This window comes from Oncorhynchus mykiss, chromosome 28 (genome assembly GCF_013265735.2).
Source record: "Oncorhynchus mykiss isolate Arlee chromosome 28, USDA_OmykA_1.1, whole genome shotgun sequence".
Classification (NCBI taxonomy): domain Eukaryota; kingdom Metazoa; phylum Chordata; class Actinopteri; order Salmoniformes; family Salmonidae; genus Oncorhynchus; species Oncorhynchus mykiss.
The window spans coordinates 4605562-4621656 of NC_048592.1; positions in this window are offsets into that span (position 1 = coordinate 4605562).

Genomic DNA, 16095 nt, shown 5'->3' on the forward strand with positions numbered 1-16095 from the left:
CTGACACACTGGACAACAACCACAGCAAGATTGATATTCAATGACTGGTGCCAGCAATTAAATGTACATTGACTTCCATCCACAGCTTGGACAATCATAGCCACACCAACATACTCTTTTCACAACTCTCTCCCTCTTCCTTCACTGTTGCTGCCACCGCCACTACCTCGGATCCCTCAGAGGGTAGAACTGCTCCTGGTTTATCAAACATCATGTCACGCCCTGACCTTAGAGATCCTTTTATTTCTCTAGTTGGTTAGGTCAGGGTGTGACTAGGGTGAGCATTCTAGTTTTTCGTTTCTAGGTTGGCCTATTATGGTTCCCAATCAGAGGCAGCTGTCTATCGTTGTCTCTGATTGGGGATCATATTTAGGCAGTCTTTTCCACCTGTTGTGTGTGGGATCTTGTTTTTGTATTGTGGCCTTTTTGCACCGCAAAGCTGCACGTTCGTTTTGTTATTCTTTATTGTTTTGTTGCTGGTTCACATTAATAAACATGCTGCACCTTGGTCCAATCCTTCCAACAACGATCGTTTCAGAAGATCCCAGGACCAAGCAGCGTGCCCAGGAGGAGCAGGGATCCTGGGCCTGGGAGGAAAGCCAGGAGTTGAGGACATCCTGGACGTGGGACAAAATCATGGCAGGAGACAGGAGCCTGCCATGGAAGCAGGCGGAGGCAGCTAAGGATTAGCAACCACGACACCGGGGTTCACCGACGGAAGCCCGTAAGGCAGCCTCAAATAAAATTGGGGGGGTGGTGAAACGGGGTGGTTGGAGGACCACTCACTGTGTGGAGTGGGTCACCGTTCAGGTACCATATTTTCCGACTCTACGCACTGGGTCTCCAGGGCGCCTCCACAGCCCAGCGCGCGTTGTGTCGGCTCCCCGCACTTGCCGTGCGAAAGTGGGCATCTGTCCAGGACATGTTGTGCCTGCTCTGCGTTCCTGGTCTCCAGTACGCCTCCACGGCCCGGTACGTCCTGTGCCGGTTCTACGCACTGTGTCTCCAGTGCGCCTCCACTGTGTGGAGTGGGTCACCGTTCAGGTACCATATTTTCCGACTCTACGCACTGGGTCTCCAGGGCGCCTCCACAGCCCAGTGCGCGTTGTGTCGGCTCCCCGCACTTGCCGTGCGAAAGTGGGCATCTGTCCAGGACATGTTGTGCCTGCTCTGCGCTCCTGGTCTCCAGTACGCCTCCACGGCCGGTACGTCCTGTGCCCGTTCTACGCACTTTGTCTCCAGTGCGCCTCCACAGCCCAGTGCGTCCTGTGCCAGACCCCCGCACTTGCCGTGTGAAGGTGGTTATCTGTCCAGGACACGTTGTGCTGGATCTGCGTTCCAGACCTCCATAACTCCAGTGATGATCCATGGCCCGGAGCCTCCAGTGGTGATCCATGGCCCGGAGCTTCCGGTGCTGATCCACGGTCCGGAGCCTCCGGTGACAACCCACAGTCCGGAGCCTCCGGTGACAACCCACGGTCCGGTTCCTCTGGCAACAATCCTTGGTCCGGAGCTTCCGGTGACGATCTACGGTCCGGAGTCCCTGGCGACGATCCACGGTCCGGTTCCTCCGGCGATGATCCACGTTCAGGAGCATCCGGCGACGACCCATGGTCCGGCGCTTCTGGTGACGATCTACCTTCCGGAGTCACCGGCGACGATCCACGGTCCGTTTCCTCCGGCGACGATCCACGGTCCGGTTCCTCCGGCGACGATCCTATGTCCGGCCCTCAAGAGTTTTTGCCTAATCCTAAACCAAGTATGTACCTACTAGGACGAAGGACGGAGTACTCATTGCGGATGAATGACAACCTCACTTTCTGTGTTTTTGTATGTTCAAACACTCAGGACTCAATAATGGACCAACTTGACATAGATACATGGCAACCGACTGAGAAGCTAGGATCCTGGAAGGGAATGGCCCTCAATGTTTTTTTTGCCTGACCCTACACCAAGAACGCTATGACAGACCAGCTAGGCGCCGATACACGTTAATTGATTTAGAACAAGAAACCTGGAAGGAGTAACTCTCAGTCGTTTTGCCGGTTGAAACACCTAGGACCTAACGACAGACGAAAACAGGATGGACGCATGGCAACCAGCAGGTGGGGATGGTCCTGGTGGAGAGTGATTCTCTGATGATCCTGTCTGCTCCACCACTGTCGACACACGGACAGTAGGACGACTTCCCTCACCCTTACTTGTTCCTCACCCTAACATAACCCTAACCCTAATCCTAACATTAACATTAACCATCACCATAACCCAGCCCTAACCCGATCCCTAACCTTAACCCTCCCTGAACCCCTATCTTGACTAACCTTAACCCTCATCACCTCGTTGACTCTATGGACACCTACGGACTTACCCACAAATACACCAACTCAACCATCACACCCCATAACCAACTCTACAAAAGTGGAAAACCATAGGGTTTGCAACCTGGGCCAGTTGTGCCCAGTCCCCTCAACTCCCCCATTCAGCAAGTGGAGTGCACCTCCCCCTTGGTCTCTGCATTGGCTGGAAGGCATCAGATCAACCTTAGCGATTCTATAACAAAAAAAAACATTAAAAAACCTGGAATATAGAGAATGAAGAATAAGAGTTGGATAGTCTATTTCAAGTTCATGTATCTCAAAAAACTTTGAGGAAATAGAATACCATTCCGTTTTAAAATGGCCATTATATCATTACTGTGTTTACAAGAGTAACTGAGCAAAAAGCTTGCAGCACCTGATTTTCCCAGGCAGTCTCCCAACCAAGTACTAACCAGGCCCGATCCAGCTTAGGTCAACAAGGTCAGACAAGAGCAGGTGTATTCAGGCTGGTATGGCCGTAAGACAGAATGAGAGTTGGATAGACAATTTCAAGTTCATACAATTTAAAAATCTTTGACCAACTAGAATAGCCATTCCACTCTACTAACGAGGAGCATGTGGTACATTTTACCCTTTTATAGTAAAACATTATGGAGGTTCATAAGGGCTCTTCCCTCAGCTGGCATACCATATTGTTACTTAATTGGTGGATATAGTGCTGACAAGTTATTATGCTTAGAACCGTGGGTCGGCCGTCTGACATAATTAGGAGTGTTGGGTGCTAACCCTAACCCTACCGTAACCCTTCTCACAAGTATGCACTCAAATAAAAGTATGCACTCAAAATAAAATTGCTTCACAGAAAATGAGCAAAGGCCATTGAGTCTCGGGTTGAAAAAAATAATGAATTGTCTTTTAGTAAACAGACAAGGGTTGAAAAGGCTGAGACATAATCAAGACATAGTTATAAAACTTACAGACTGTAGGGACCGACGATCCGGCTGAGGCATGAAGGCCTGTCGATCCTGCTGAGGTGTGGGAGCCCGATGATTCGGCGGAGGCCTGACATTGGATACCTCATAGAGGCTAAAAGACGATTGAATAACCCTAAGCATAATTGGGCTCTGTCTCTGCAATAGGAAACTAAGTTTGATCCGTGAAATTGATTTGATCCCAAAGTTTTATATTCTCCCCAAGAAGTTCCTGCGCTGCTTCGTCTCCACTCAGGCCAGCTACTGAAGCAAGTTCCTCATCTGGGCAGAGTATGCTCATAACACACTGCCGAACTCGTCCACTGGATTGTCACCCCCCCCCCCCCCCCCCCCCCCCCCCAATTTCCTGAAAGAGAGGTCAAAGCCGAGGCGTTCATTCGATAATGTGGCCACACCTGGATCAGAGAGCAATCCTACTTTCTCTGCTCCCCTGCCCGACATAAACATGAGGCAAACCTGCACAGAAGACCTCTTCGGCTCCTCCAACCAGGTCAATGGGTGTAGCTCTCCACCCGTGATCTTCCCTTAAAGGTGGACTCGTGGAAGCTCGCTCCTCGCTACCTAAGACCATTCAAGATTCTGAGTCACATCGACCCGGTCACCTATCCTCTCCAGCTTCCCAGGACCATGAGGGTCTGTCCGTCCTTTATTGTCACCAGTCTCAAACTGGTAAGGACCCGTCCATTCCCCTAGGCTTTGAATATTGCACTTCCATAGTCTTGCGCTGTACAAAAAATTGTTCCCCTTACATAAGCCTTCATTGATTCCCATACTATTGTAGGAGACATTCCAGGGGTTTGATTAACCTCGAGAAATAGCTACATTTGAGATTATATAAAAGCAACAAGGTTTTTTCTGATAGCAGTAGTGACTTAAGCCACGAGGACGATAATTAGGCTGTGTATTTGTATGAGTATGAGTAGTTTCATGATAAGATGAGAATGATCTGAAATGACTATAGTTTGGTAATCACACTCCGTGATAAGTGGCAGAAATATACTGTCTAGGAAAAAGTAGTCTATACGTGAGAAGGTCTTATGAACTGGTGAGAAAAAGAATACTCCATAGCTGTGAGATTGTGGAAACGGCACGCATCAGATGTGTCTTATGTCTTAAGAAATAGCTGAATTGTGTACACTGTCTTTGATGAAGATGATATCTTAGGAGAGCTATGATCCAGATTGGACAGTACACAATTCATATCAACACCTAGTATTAGGTGGTGTGTGTCCATATTTGGTCATTGAGAAAATACCTTTTTTATCCCTATTTAGAGTATGTTAAACAGTCTTCCTACCACAACAATGAAACGGTCTGCTGAGTCTGCCTCTACACTTGACATTGCGAATGGTATGTTTTTACTAAATAAAATAGCTGCTCCTCTAGTTTAGAGAGTAGCAGCAGCGTAAAAAGAGGGGTTGGGGGGGGGGGGGGAACACAATGCAAATAGTCTGGGTAGCGATTTGATTACCTGCTCAGGAGTCTTATGGCTTGGGGGTAAAAACTGTTGAGAAGCCTTTTTGTTCTAGACTTGGCACTCCGGTACCGCTTGCCATGCGGTAGTAGAGAGAACAGTCTATGACTGGGTGGCTGGGGTCTTGGACAATTTTTAGGGCCTTCCTCTAACACCGCCTGGTGTAGAGGTCCAGGATCTCAGGACCCATGCCAAATCTTTTTAGTTTCCTGAGGGGGAATAGGCTTTTTCGTGCCCTCTTCACAACTGTCTTGGTGTGTTTGGACAATTCTAGTTTGTTGTTCATGTGGACACCAAGGAACTGTAAGCTCTCAACCTGCTCTACTACAGCCCCGTTGATGAGAATGGGGGCGTGCTCGATCCTCCTTTTCCTGTAGTCCACAATCATCTCCTTAGTCTTGGTTAAGTTGAGGGATAGGTTGTTATTCTGGTACCACCTGGTCAGGTCTCTGACCTCCTCCCTATAGGCTGTCTCGTCGTTGTCGGTGATCAGGCCTACCACTGTTGTGTCGTCTGCAAACTTAATGATGGTGTTGGCGTCGTGCCTGGCCATGCAGTCGTGGGTGAACAGGGAGTAGAGGAGGGGACTGAGCACGCACCCCTGTGTTGCCGCCTACCGTCACCACCTGGGGTCGGCCCGTCAGGAAATCTATATGAGAAAGAAGCATTTGACTAGGTGATTTCAAGATTTTACATTCCAGCTAGCAAAGTTGAAGAAGAATAAAAAACATAAACAAATAATCTGGTATGAAAAAGGAAACCCACTCTGGTCACCTAATAGAGCAAGGTAACCGCTAATTCCAAAGCAAAGATGTCCACACATAGAGTGCTTGTAGCGGGGAACACTAAACCTATCGAGTAAAAACCCCCGCTGAAATAGTGAAGGATTTAAAACTAATTGCACGTAATAAATGAATAAATGCTTATTTACAACCTAAAAGTAGGCTGTTTTAAAAGAAAGTATAAAACATTTTATAAGCAACGTCTTTAAAGAAATTACGTAACCTAATAAAATAACTATCCTTTATCTACCCTGGATACGGGTGCCATTGATAACTAGAAATAAGCAGCTTCAAGGTAATAAAATAAAATGTTAAAACAAAAGGAGAATTGATTCACCAGAACTAAGGCACTAACATAATCTAATAAAAATAACATCAACAGATACCACTGGCAACCCTATTGTCACACCCTGACCATAGTTTACTTTGTATGTTTCTATGTTTTGGTTGGTCAGGGTGTGATCTGAGTGGGCATTCTATGTTACATGTCTAGTTTGTCCAGTTCTATGTTCGGCCTGATATGGTTCTCAATCAGAGGCAGGTGTTTGTCATTGTCTCTGATTGGGAACCATATTTAGGTAGCCTGGGTTTCACTGTGTGTTTGTGGGTGATTGTTCCTGTCTATGTGTTTTCACCAGATAGGCTGTTTAGGTTTTCGTTACGTTCATTACGTCCTTTATTTTGTAGTGTTTGTATTGATTCGTGTTTTACGTTTGTTTATTAAAACATGGATTGAAATCTACACGCTGCATTTTGGTCCGACTCTCCTTCTCATACAGAAAACCGTTACACCTATGCAGAAACTACAAAAGAGAGAACGAGTCTGCAGTGGTAGACATATTAGTCTATTACCCTAACCGCCAAATAGGTGAACATTCAGCCATTTGCTTCGTCCAACCTTTGTAAAATATTCACCTTTACAAAGGCCATCACCTTATGGGGGTCTTGGAACTCTTTCTCTGTGCTGTTGTATGCTTTCTTTTCTACTTCTGAGATGTTTGTCATAGGTGATTTTAACCTGTCCTGGAGAACCTAAGATTCAGACTGTTTAAATGATTTTTGTAATAGCCAAGATCTCACTCAGTTGATTACTAAACCCACACGTCTAAATCTGAGGAAATCTACTAAATCAACAACTGAGCTTATGTTTACAAATACTCCAGAGAAATCTGAGGCTAGTGGTGTTTTCTCCCTGGATATTAGTGATCACTGTCCTATTGTTTGTATTAGAGATGTTAAGGACAAAAACATTCATTATTACAGGGAGAAATGTAAAAAAAAAATGTGAACAAGCTTTTTTACATGATCTCTACCATTGTGATCATCAAAATAACCGTCAAAATAAATTGAACCCTTGGTTCACACCTGAATTATCTGAGTTCAGACGCAATAGAGATTATGCCTGGGCCAAGGCTAGAAGTACCGACTCCGGCCGGGACTGGCAATCCTTCAGAAAATTGAGAAATGTATGTGTAAAACCAAAAGCAGAAGTCTGATTATTATGGTAACACTCTGCAGTGCCTAGCTCCACTCCTATTCCCCAGGCGCTCTCTTTTGACGACTTCTGTAACCGTAATAGCCTTGGTTTCATGCATGTTAACATTAGAAGCCTCCTCCCTAAGTTTGTTCTATTCACTGCTTTAGCACACTCTGCCAACCCGGATGTTCTAGCTGTGTCTGAATCCTGGCTTAGGAAGACCACCAAAAATTCAGACATTTTAATTCCAAACTACAACATTTTCAGACAAGATAGAACTGCCAAATGGGGCGGTGTTGCAATCTACTGCAAAGATAGCCTGCAGAGTTCTGTCCTACTATCCAGGTCTGTACCCAAACAATTTGAACTTCTACTTTTAAAAATCCACCTCTCTAAAAACAAGTCTCTCACCGTTGCCGCCTGCTATAGACCACCCTCTGCCCCCAGCTGTGCTCTGGACACCATATGTGAACTGATTGCCCCCCATCTATCTTCAGAGCTCGTGCTGCTAGGCGACCTAAACTGGAACATGCTTAACACCCCAGCCATCCTACAATCTAAACTTGATGCCCTCAATCTCACACAAATTATCAATGAACCTACCAGGTACCTCCCCAAAGCCTTAAACACGGGCACCCTCATAGATATCATCCTAACCAACTTCCCCTCTAAATACACCTCTGCTGTCTTCAACCAAGATCTCAGCGATCACTGCCTCATTGCCTGCATCCGTAATGGGTCAGCGGTCAAACGACCTCCTCTCATCACTGTAAAACGCTCCCTGAAACACTTCAGCGAGCAGGCCTTTCTAATCGACCTGGCCGGGGTATCCTGGAAGGATATTGACCTCATCCCGTCAGTAGAGGATGCCTGGATATTTTTTAAAAATGCCTTCCTAACCATCTTAAATAAACATGCCCCATTCAAGAAATTTAGAACCAGGAACAGATATAGCCCTTGGTTCTCCCCAGACCTGACTGCCCTTAATCAACACAAAAATGTCCTATGGCGTTCTGCATTAGCATCGAACAGCCCCCGTGATATGCAGCTGTTCAGGGAAGCTAGAAACCATTATACACAGGCAGTTAGAAAAGCCAAGGCTAGCTTTTTCAAGCAGAAATTTGCTTCTTGCAACACTAACTCAAAAAAGTTCTGGGACACTGTAAAGTCCATGGAGAATAAGAACACCTCCTCCCAGCTGCCCACTGCACTGAAGATAGGAAACACTGTCACCACTGATAAATCCACCATAATTGAAAATTTCAATAAGCATTTTTCTACTGCTGGCCATGCTTTCCACCTGGCTACTCCTACCCCTGTCAACAGCACTGCACCCCCAACAGCAACTCGCCCAAGCCTTCCCCATTTCTCCTTCTCCCAAATCCATTCAGCTGATGTTCTGAAAGAGCTGCAAAATCTGGACCCCTACAAATCAGCCGGGCTAGACAATCTGGACCCTTTCTTTCTAAAATTATCTGCCGAAATTGTTGCCACCCCTATTACTAGCCTGTTCAACCTCTCTTTCGTGTCGTCTGAGATTCCCAAAGATTGGAAAGCAGCTGCGGTCATCCCCCTCTTCAAAGGGGGGGACACTCTTGACCCAAACTGCTACAGACCTATATCTATCCTACCATGCCTTTCTAAGGTCTTCGAAAGCCAAGTCAACAAACAGATTACCGACCATTTTGAATCTCACCATACCTTCTCTGCTATGCAATCTGGTTTCAGAGCTGGTCATGGGTGCACCTCAGCCACGCTCAAGGTCCTAAACGATATCTTAACCGCCATCGATAAGAAACATTACTGTGCAGCCGTATTCATTGATCTGGCCAAGGCTTTCGACTCTGCAATCACCACATCCTCATCGGCAGACTCAACAGCCTTGGTTTCTCAAATGATTGCCTCGCCTGGTTCACCAACTACTTCTCTGATAGAGTTCAGTGTGTCAAATCTGAGGGTCTGTTGTCCGGACCTCTGGCAGTCTCTATGGGGGTGCCACAGGGTTCAATTCTTGGACCGACTCTCTTCTCTGTATACATCAATGAGGTCGCTCTTGCTGCTGGTGAGTCTCTGATCCACCTCTACGCAGACGACACCATTCTGTATACTTCCGGCCCTTCTTTGGACACTGTGTTAACAACCCTCCAGGCAAGCTTCAATGCCATACAACTCTCCTTCCGTGGCCTCCAATTGCTCTTAAATACAAGTAAAACTAAATGCATGCTCTTCAACCGATCACTACCTGCACCTACCCGCCTGTCCAACATCACTACTCTGGACGGCTCTGACTTAGAATACGTGGACAACTACAAATACTTAGGTGTCTGGTTAGACTGTAAACTCTCCTTCCAGACCCATATCAAACATCTCCAATCCAAAGTTAAATCTAGAATTGGCTTCCTATTTCGCAACAAAGCATCCTTCACTCATGCTGCCAAACATACCCTTGTAAAACTGACCATCCTACCAATCCTCGACTTTGGCGATGTAATTTACAAAATAGCCTCCAATACCCTACTCAACAAACTGGATGCAGTCTATCACAGTGCAATCCGTTTTGTCACCAAAGCCCCATATACTACCCACCATTGCGACCTGTACGCTCTCGTTGGCTGGCCCTCGCTTCATACTCGTCGCCAAACCCACTGGCTCCATGTCATCTACAAGACCCTGCTAGGTAAAGTCCCCCCTTATCTCAGCTCGCTGGTCACCATAGCATCTCCCACCTGTAGCACACGCTCCAGCAGGTATATCTCTCTAGTCACCCCCAAAACCAATTATTTCTTTGGCCGTCTCTCTTTCCAGTTCTCTGCTGCCAATGACTGGAACGAACTACAAAAATCTCTGAAACTGGAAACACTTATCTCCCTCACTAGCTTTAAGCACCAACTGTCAGAGCAGCTCACAGATTACTGCACCTGTACATAGCCCACCTATAATTTAGCCCTATCAACTACCTCTTTCCCAACTGTATTTAATTTATTTATTTATTTTGCTCCTTTGCACCCCATTATTTTTATTTCTACTTTGCACATTCTTCCATTGCAAAACTACCATTCCAGTGTTTTACTTGCTATATTGTATTTACCTTGCCACCAAGGCCTTTTTTTGCCTTTACCTCCCTTCTCACCTCATTTGCTCACATTGTATATAGACTTGTTTATACTTTATTATTGACTGTATGTTTGTTTTACTCCATGTGTAACTCTGTGTTGTTGTATCTGTCGAACTGCTTTGCTTTATCTTGGCCAGGTCGCAATTGTAAATGAGAACTTGTTCTCAACTTGCCTACCTGGTTAAATAAAGGTATAAAAAAATAAAAAAACTCTAGCTGACTGTACTGGAAATCCATATACATTCTGGAAAACTGTGAAATCATTAAACGGTTGTACTTCTTATACTCTTCACTTACAAATGAATGTAGAGTCTGGCACTGTTACTGATAAAATTGAATTTAATCAACATTTTATTTCTGCAGGTTCTCTCTGATATAATTCAAAAACCCACTCACTACTCAATGTACTGGATGGTGATGGAGGAATTTTACTGAATCATTTTGAAAATGTCAGACCCTGTTTTTTCCTTTCGGCAATTCACAGACAGTGAAGTCCTTGGTGTGTTGTCGGACATGAAGAAATCTCCAGGGGCTGACCATTTGGATCCATGTCTGCTCAAGTGTGCAGCATCCCTTATTGTTGGTTCAATAACCCACATCTTTAATTTAACACTTATCTGTAAATATTCCTAAAGTACGGCAGTCAGCTTATGTGCTGCCACTACATAAGGGAGGTGATTGTTGTGATCTTGATTTCTATTATCCCATATCTTTCTTTTCTAGCTAAGATTCTTTAATCCTTGGCAAATGTGTAACTTTGTTATTTTTTATCTGTGAAGAGTATTTTGAGTGTACATCAATCAGATTGCCTAAACAATGAGATTTTTTTTCAAAACAATCCTGCAGACATAAAAACAACAAAATATAAATGTGACTTGTGTACTGGGAAAACTTCTGGTGGTCCCTCGTTGCGTCAGCTGAGATGACAGCTCGATGGTGAAGTTGCTGGTTGTAGAACGGGAAAAGCATTCGTTGTTTCCATGCTGCGTCGTCTCAGATGGGAGATCAACGTTCGAGTCGGTGGGGTCAGTTGGGAGCGGCATAGAGCTCGTTGAGGTGCCTTGAGTCCAAGCTGTCACGTCCCTCGTCGCAACAGCCGAAGTGCTGTGTAAAACACAAACTATGGAGAGAGAAAAGTAGCAAAAAAGGCAGAAAGTAGCCAAAAGGAGACCTTTACAACAGCTGGGTGGAACCCACCTTTGTTACGGCAACACACCGGGTCTAGAAAGGTCCCAGCCACTACGTGTTTCTGCCTACTCAGCTTACTCAGGTGGCAAGGAGGAGTTAAAATGAAAGAAATGGGTACAGGAGTTTAACTGTCCAAAGGTAAAAGGTGTGTGTGTGGGTGCAGTTCTTTCTGGGTAGTCTTGAAGTCTCAGCCGTTGTTGCCGGTTTTGTCGAGAGATCCGTTCTCTAGCCATCCCTCGGCGACGTCTTGAATAGTAGGGAGTCACGGGGTTCTGGAGAACAAGTGAGGGCACAGGGACGCTGTTGATTTCAAAGGTGGTCGGTCGCCTGCTGCTTTGTCTCCATTCCGACTTCCGTTGTGAATTAGCGACAGGTTCAGGGAGTGTGGGAGGCTGTTGTGTCCCTCCGGGGGTTTGAATGGCACATTTAATTATTTCCGTGACACTGTGATCGGCCGATTGCTGCTGTGCTTGGACCTCCGTCTTCCCATTTACTTTAATGTAGCGATTGGGGAGTGATATTCTCCTGCTCTGTTCTTTTGGATCCGACTACCGTTGTGTGGTAGCGACAGACTCGGGGAGTGTTGGAGGCAGTTGTGCCCCTGCCTGGGGTTCTATCCAACTCAAAGCACAGCCTCTGTGAGGTGTTTTGTGGCCTCATGGTGTCTCTATAGTTGTGCGCCTTGACCTCCGTTTGGCGAGCAGTGTGAACGGTTGCTCCCACTTTGTGCCTAGTCTTCACCACTTAGTAGCCACTGTGAGCACGACACCTGCTTTTTGCACCACACGTGTTGAAATGACACTTACCTGTGTGGATCCTCCTATTTAGGATGATACTTACCTGTGTGGATCCTCCTATTTAGGATGATACTTACCTGTGTGAATCCTCATACAGTGGGGCAAAAAAGTATTTAGTCAGCCACCAATTGTGCAAGTTCTCCCACTTAAAAAGATGAGAGAGGCCTGTAATTTTCATCATAGGTACACTTCAACTATGACAAACAAAATGAGAGAGAAAAAATCCAGAAAATCCATTGTAGGATTTTTAATGAATTGATTTGCAAATGATGGTGGAAAATAAGTATTTGGTCACCTACAAACAAGCAAGATTTCTGGCTCTCACAGACCTGTAACTTGTTCTTTAAGAGGCTCCTCTGTCCTCCACTCGTTACCTGTATTAATGGTACCTGTTTGAACTTGTTATCAGTATAAAAGACACCTGTCCACAACCTCAAACAGTCACACTCCAAACTCCACTATGGCCAAGACCAAAGAGCTGTCAAAGGACACCAGAAACAAACTTGTAGACCTGCACCAGGCTGGGAAGACTGAATCTGCAATAGGTAAGCAGCTTGGTTTGAAGAAATCAACTGTGGGAGCAATTTTTAGGAGATGGAAGACATACAAGACCACTGATAATCTCCCTCGATCTGGGGCTCCACACAAGATCTCACCCCGTGGGGTGAAAATGATCACAAGAACGGTGAGCAAAAATCCCAGAACCACAAGGGGGGACCTAGTGAATGACCTGCAGAGAGCTGGGACCAAAGTAACAAAGCCTACCATCAGTAACACACTACTCCGCCAGGGACTCAAATCCTGCAGTGCCAGACGAGTCCCCCTGCTTAAGCCAGTACATGTCCAGGCCCGTCTGAAGTTTGCTAGAGAGCATTTGGATGATCCAGAAGAAGATTGGGAGAATGTCATATGGTCAGATGAAACCAAAATATAACTTTTTGGTAAAAACTCAACTCTGGAGGACAAAGAATGCTGAGTTGCATCCAAAGAACACCATACCTACTGTGAAGCATGGGGGTGGAAACATCATGCTTTTGGGCTGTTTTTCTGCAAAGGGACCAGGACGACTGATCCATGTAAAGGAAAGAATGAATGGGGCCATGTATCGTGAGATTTTGAGGGAAAACCTCCTTCCATCAGCATTGAAGATGAAATGTGGCTGGGTCTTTCAGCATGACAATGATCCCAAACACATCGCCCGGGCAATGAAGGAGTGTCTTCGTAAGAAGCATTTCAAGGTCCTGGAGTGGCCTAGCCAGTCTCCAGATCTCAACCCCATAGAAAATCTTTGGAGGGAGTTGAAAGTCCGTGTTGCCCAGCAACAGCTCCAAAACATCACTGCTCTAGAGGAGATCTGAATGGAGGAATGGGCCAAAATACCAGACTTACAGAAAACATTTGACCTCTGTCATTGCCAACAAAGGGTATATAACAAAGTATTGAGATAAACTTTTGTTATTGACCAAATACTTATTTTCCACCATAATATGCAAATAAATTCATTAAAAATCCTACAATGTGATTTTCTGGATTTTTTTTCTCATTTTGTCTGTCATAGTTGAAGTGTACCTATGATGAAAATTACAGGCCTCTCTCATCTTCTTAAGTGGGAGAACTTGGTGGCTGACTAAATACTAAATTGGTGGCTGACTAAATACTTTTTTGCCCCACTGTATTTTTCCTGGTTATTGCACGGTGTCCTGATGGCCTTGTGATGGTATGTGGTACGATGCTGTGGCGCCCAACCTGCAAACCCATTGAGCATAAGAACCTCTGTGTTAACTGCGGCTCCCTTGTTGGTGTAGGAGTTGCCTCCTCTCCTCCGTGTCGCACAGTTCAGGTGTCATGTGACATCTTTACTAGTGTGACAATGATGAGTGCCGGCTCCATCTCAGGCACCCAGCTCCCTCCATCTCACCTCTCTCCCTTGGTTGTTATCCTCAAACCACTCGTTGTTGTGTGTTGCACCTTATGTTGTGTTGGACAGCTATTGTATCGTGGTTGGTTCCCCCGTCAGTTGTCCGACTGTGTGTCCCGCCGTTGTTGTTGTCGTACCCGTTGTTTAACACCCGCCCATTGTCGCAGTTCCTGTGACTGCTGTGTGGAGATGGTGGTTCCTTCCATTGTCTGTTGTTGTCGTACCCGTTGTTCAACACCTGCCCGTTGTCGCAGTTCCTGTGACTGCTGTGTGGAGATGGTGGTTCCTTCCATTGTCTGTTGTTGTCGTACCCGTTGTTCAACACCCGCCCATTGTCGCAGTTCCTGTGACTGCTGTGTGGAGATGGTGGTTCCTTCCATTGTCTGTTGTTGTAGTACCCGTTGTTCAACACCTGTCCACTGCTGCCGCCATTGTGTCCGTTGTGTAGTGGTTATGCCCGAGTATCGGAGTAAAGCCAGGGCAGACTGTGTCTGGGCCCCCTGGCGCCCAACACCCAGGCACTTTGCCAGGTTAGGGTATATTGTAATAAGGTCGATCTGGCACCTTCCAGCTGTGCGGAGACCGAGGGGGAGGGGCACTCCTCTTGCTCGGCAGGAACACCAGGATTCCGGGTAGGAGCACCAGGGTTCCGGGCACAACCAGCCCAGGGATTTGGAGTAGGGTCTTGTGTTGTTCCTGTTGTTGCAGCCCAAGTAATCAAGCCCATACTATGCTTGGTCCGCCAGCTGCCAGTGACCGCTTCCACCAAGATGGTTAAGAGGAACTATTGGGTGCAAAGATAAGTTGAGGTGCCAAACGGCACCTAAAGGACTCTCAGACAATGAGAAACAAGATTCTTTGGTCTTTGGTCTTTGGCCAAGCGTCATGTCTGGAGGAAACCTGGCACCATCCCTATGGTGAAGCATGATGGTGGCAGCATCATGCTGTGTGGATGTGGGACTGGGAGACTAGTCAGGATCGAGAGAAAGATGAACGGAGACAAGTACAGAGAGGTCCTTGATAAAACACGGCTCCAGAGCGAACCTTCACTCCCAGGACTGGGGTGAAGGTTCACCTTCCAACAGGACAATGACCCTAAGCACAAATGCCAAGGCAACGCAGGATTGGCTTCGGGACAAGTCTCTGAATGTCGTTGTGTGGCCCAGCCAGAGCCTGGACTTGAACCCAATCGAACATCTCTGGAGAGATCTGAACATAGCTGTGCAGCGTCGCTCCCCATCCAACCTGACATAGCTTGAGAGGATCTGCAGAGAAGACTGTGAGAAACTTTCCAGAGACAGGTTTGCCAAGCTCTTAGCATCATACCCAAAAAGACTTGAGGCTGTAATTGCTGCCAAAGGTGTTTCAACAAAGTACAGAGTTAAGGTCTGAATACTTATGTAGATGTGATATTTCATTTTTTTTATGGGGTATTGTGTGTAGATTGATGAGGGGGAAAAACATTAAATATAATAAGGCTGTAACATAACAAATTGTGGAAAAAGTGAATGGGGCTCAACATTTTCAGAATGTACTGTATGTACTGTATGTTATCAAGTGTGTGTGTCTGTGTCCATGTGTGTGTGTCTCTTCACAGTCCCCATTGTTCCATAAGGTGTAATTGATCTGCTTGCATGAGTTACTTGATGTGGAATAGAAATCTATGTAGTCATGGCTCTATGTAGTACTGTGTGCCTCCCGTAGCCTGTTCCGGACTTGGGGACTACGAAGAGCCCTCCGGTGGCATGTCTTGTGGGGTATGCATGGGTGTCCCCATTCAACCTCTCACAAATACAAGTAGTGATGAAGTAAATCTCTACTTTGAGCCAGAAGAGATTGACATTCCTATTATTTATATTAGCTCTCTGTGTACATTCATGGGCCAACCGTGCCCTGTTCTGGGCCAATTGTAATTTTCCTAAGTCCCTCTTTGTGGCACCAGATCACACGACTGGACACTAATCCAGATGCGACAAAACTAGGGCCTGTTTTGTTGATGGCAGAGTAACACTTTATTATGGACAGACCTCTCCC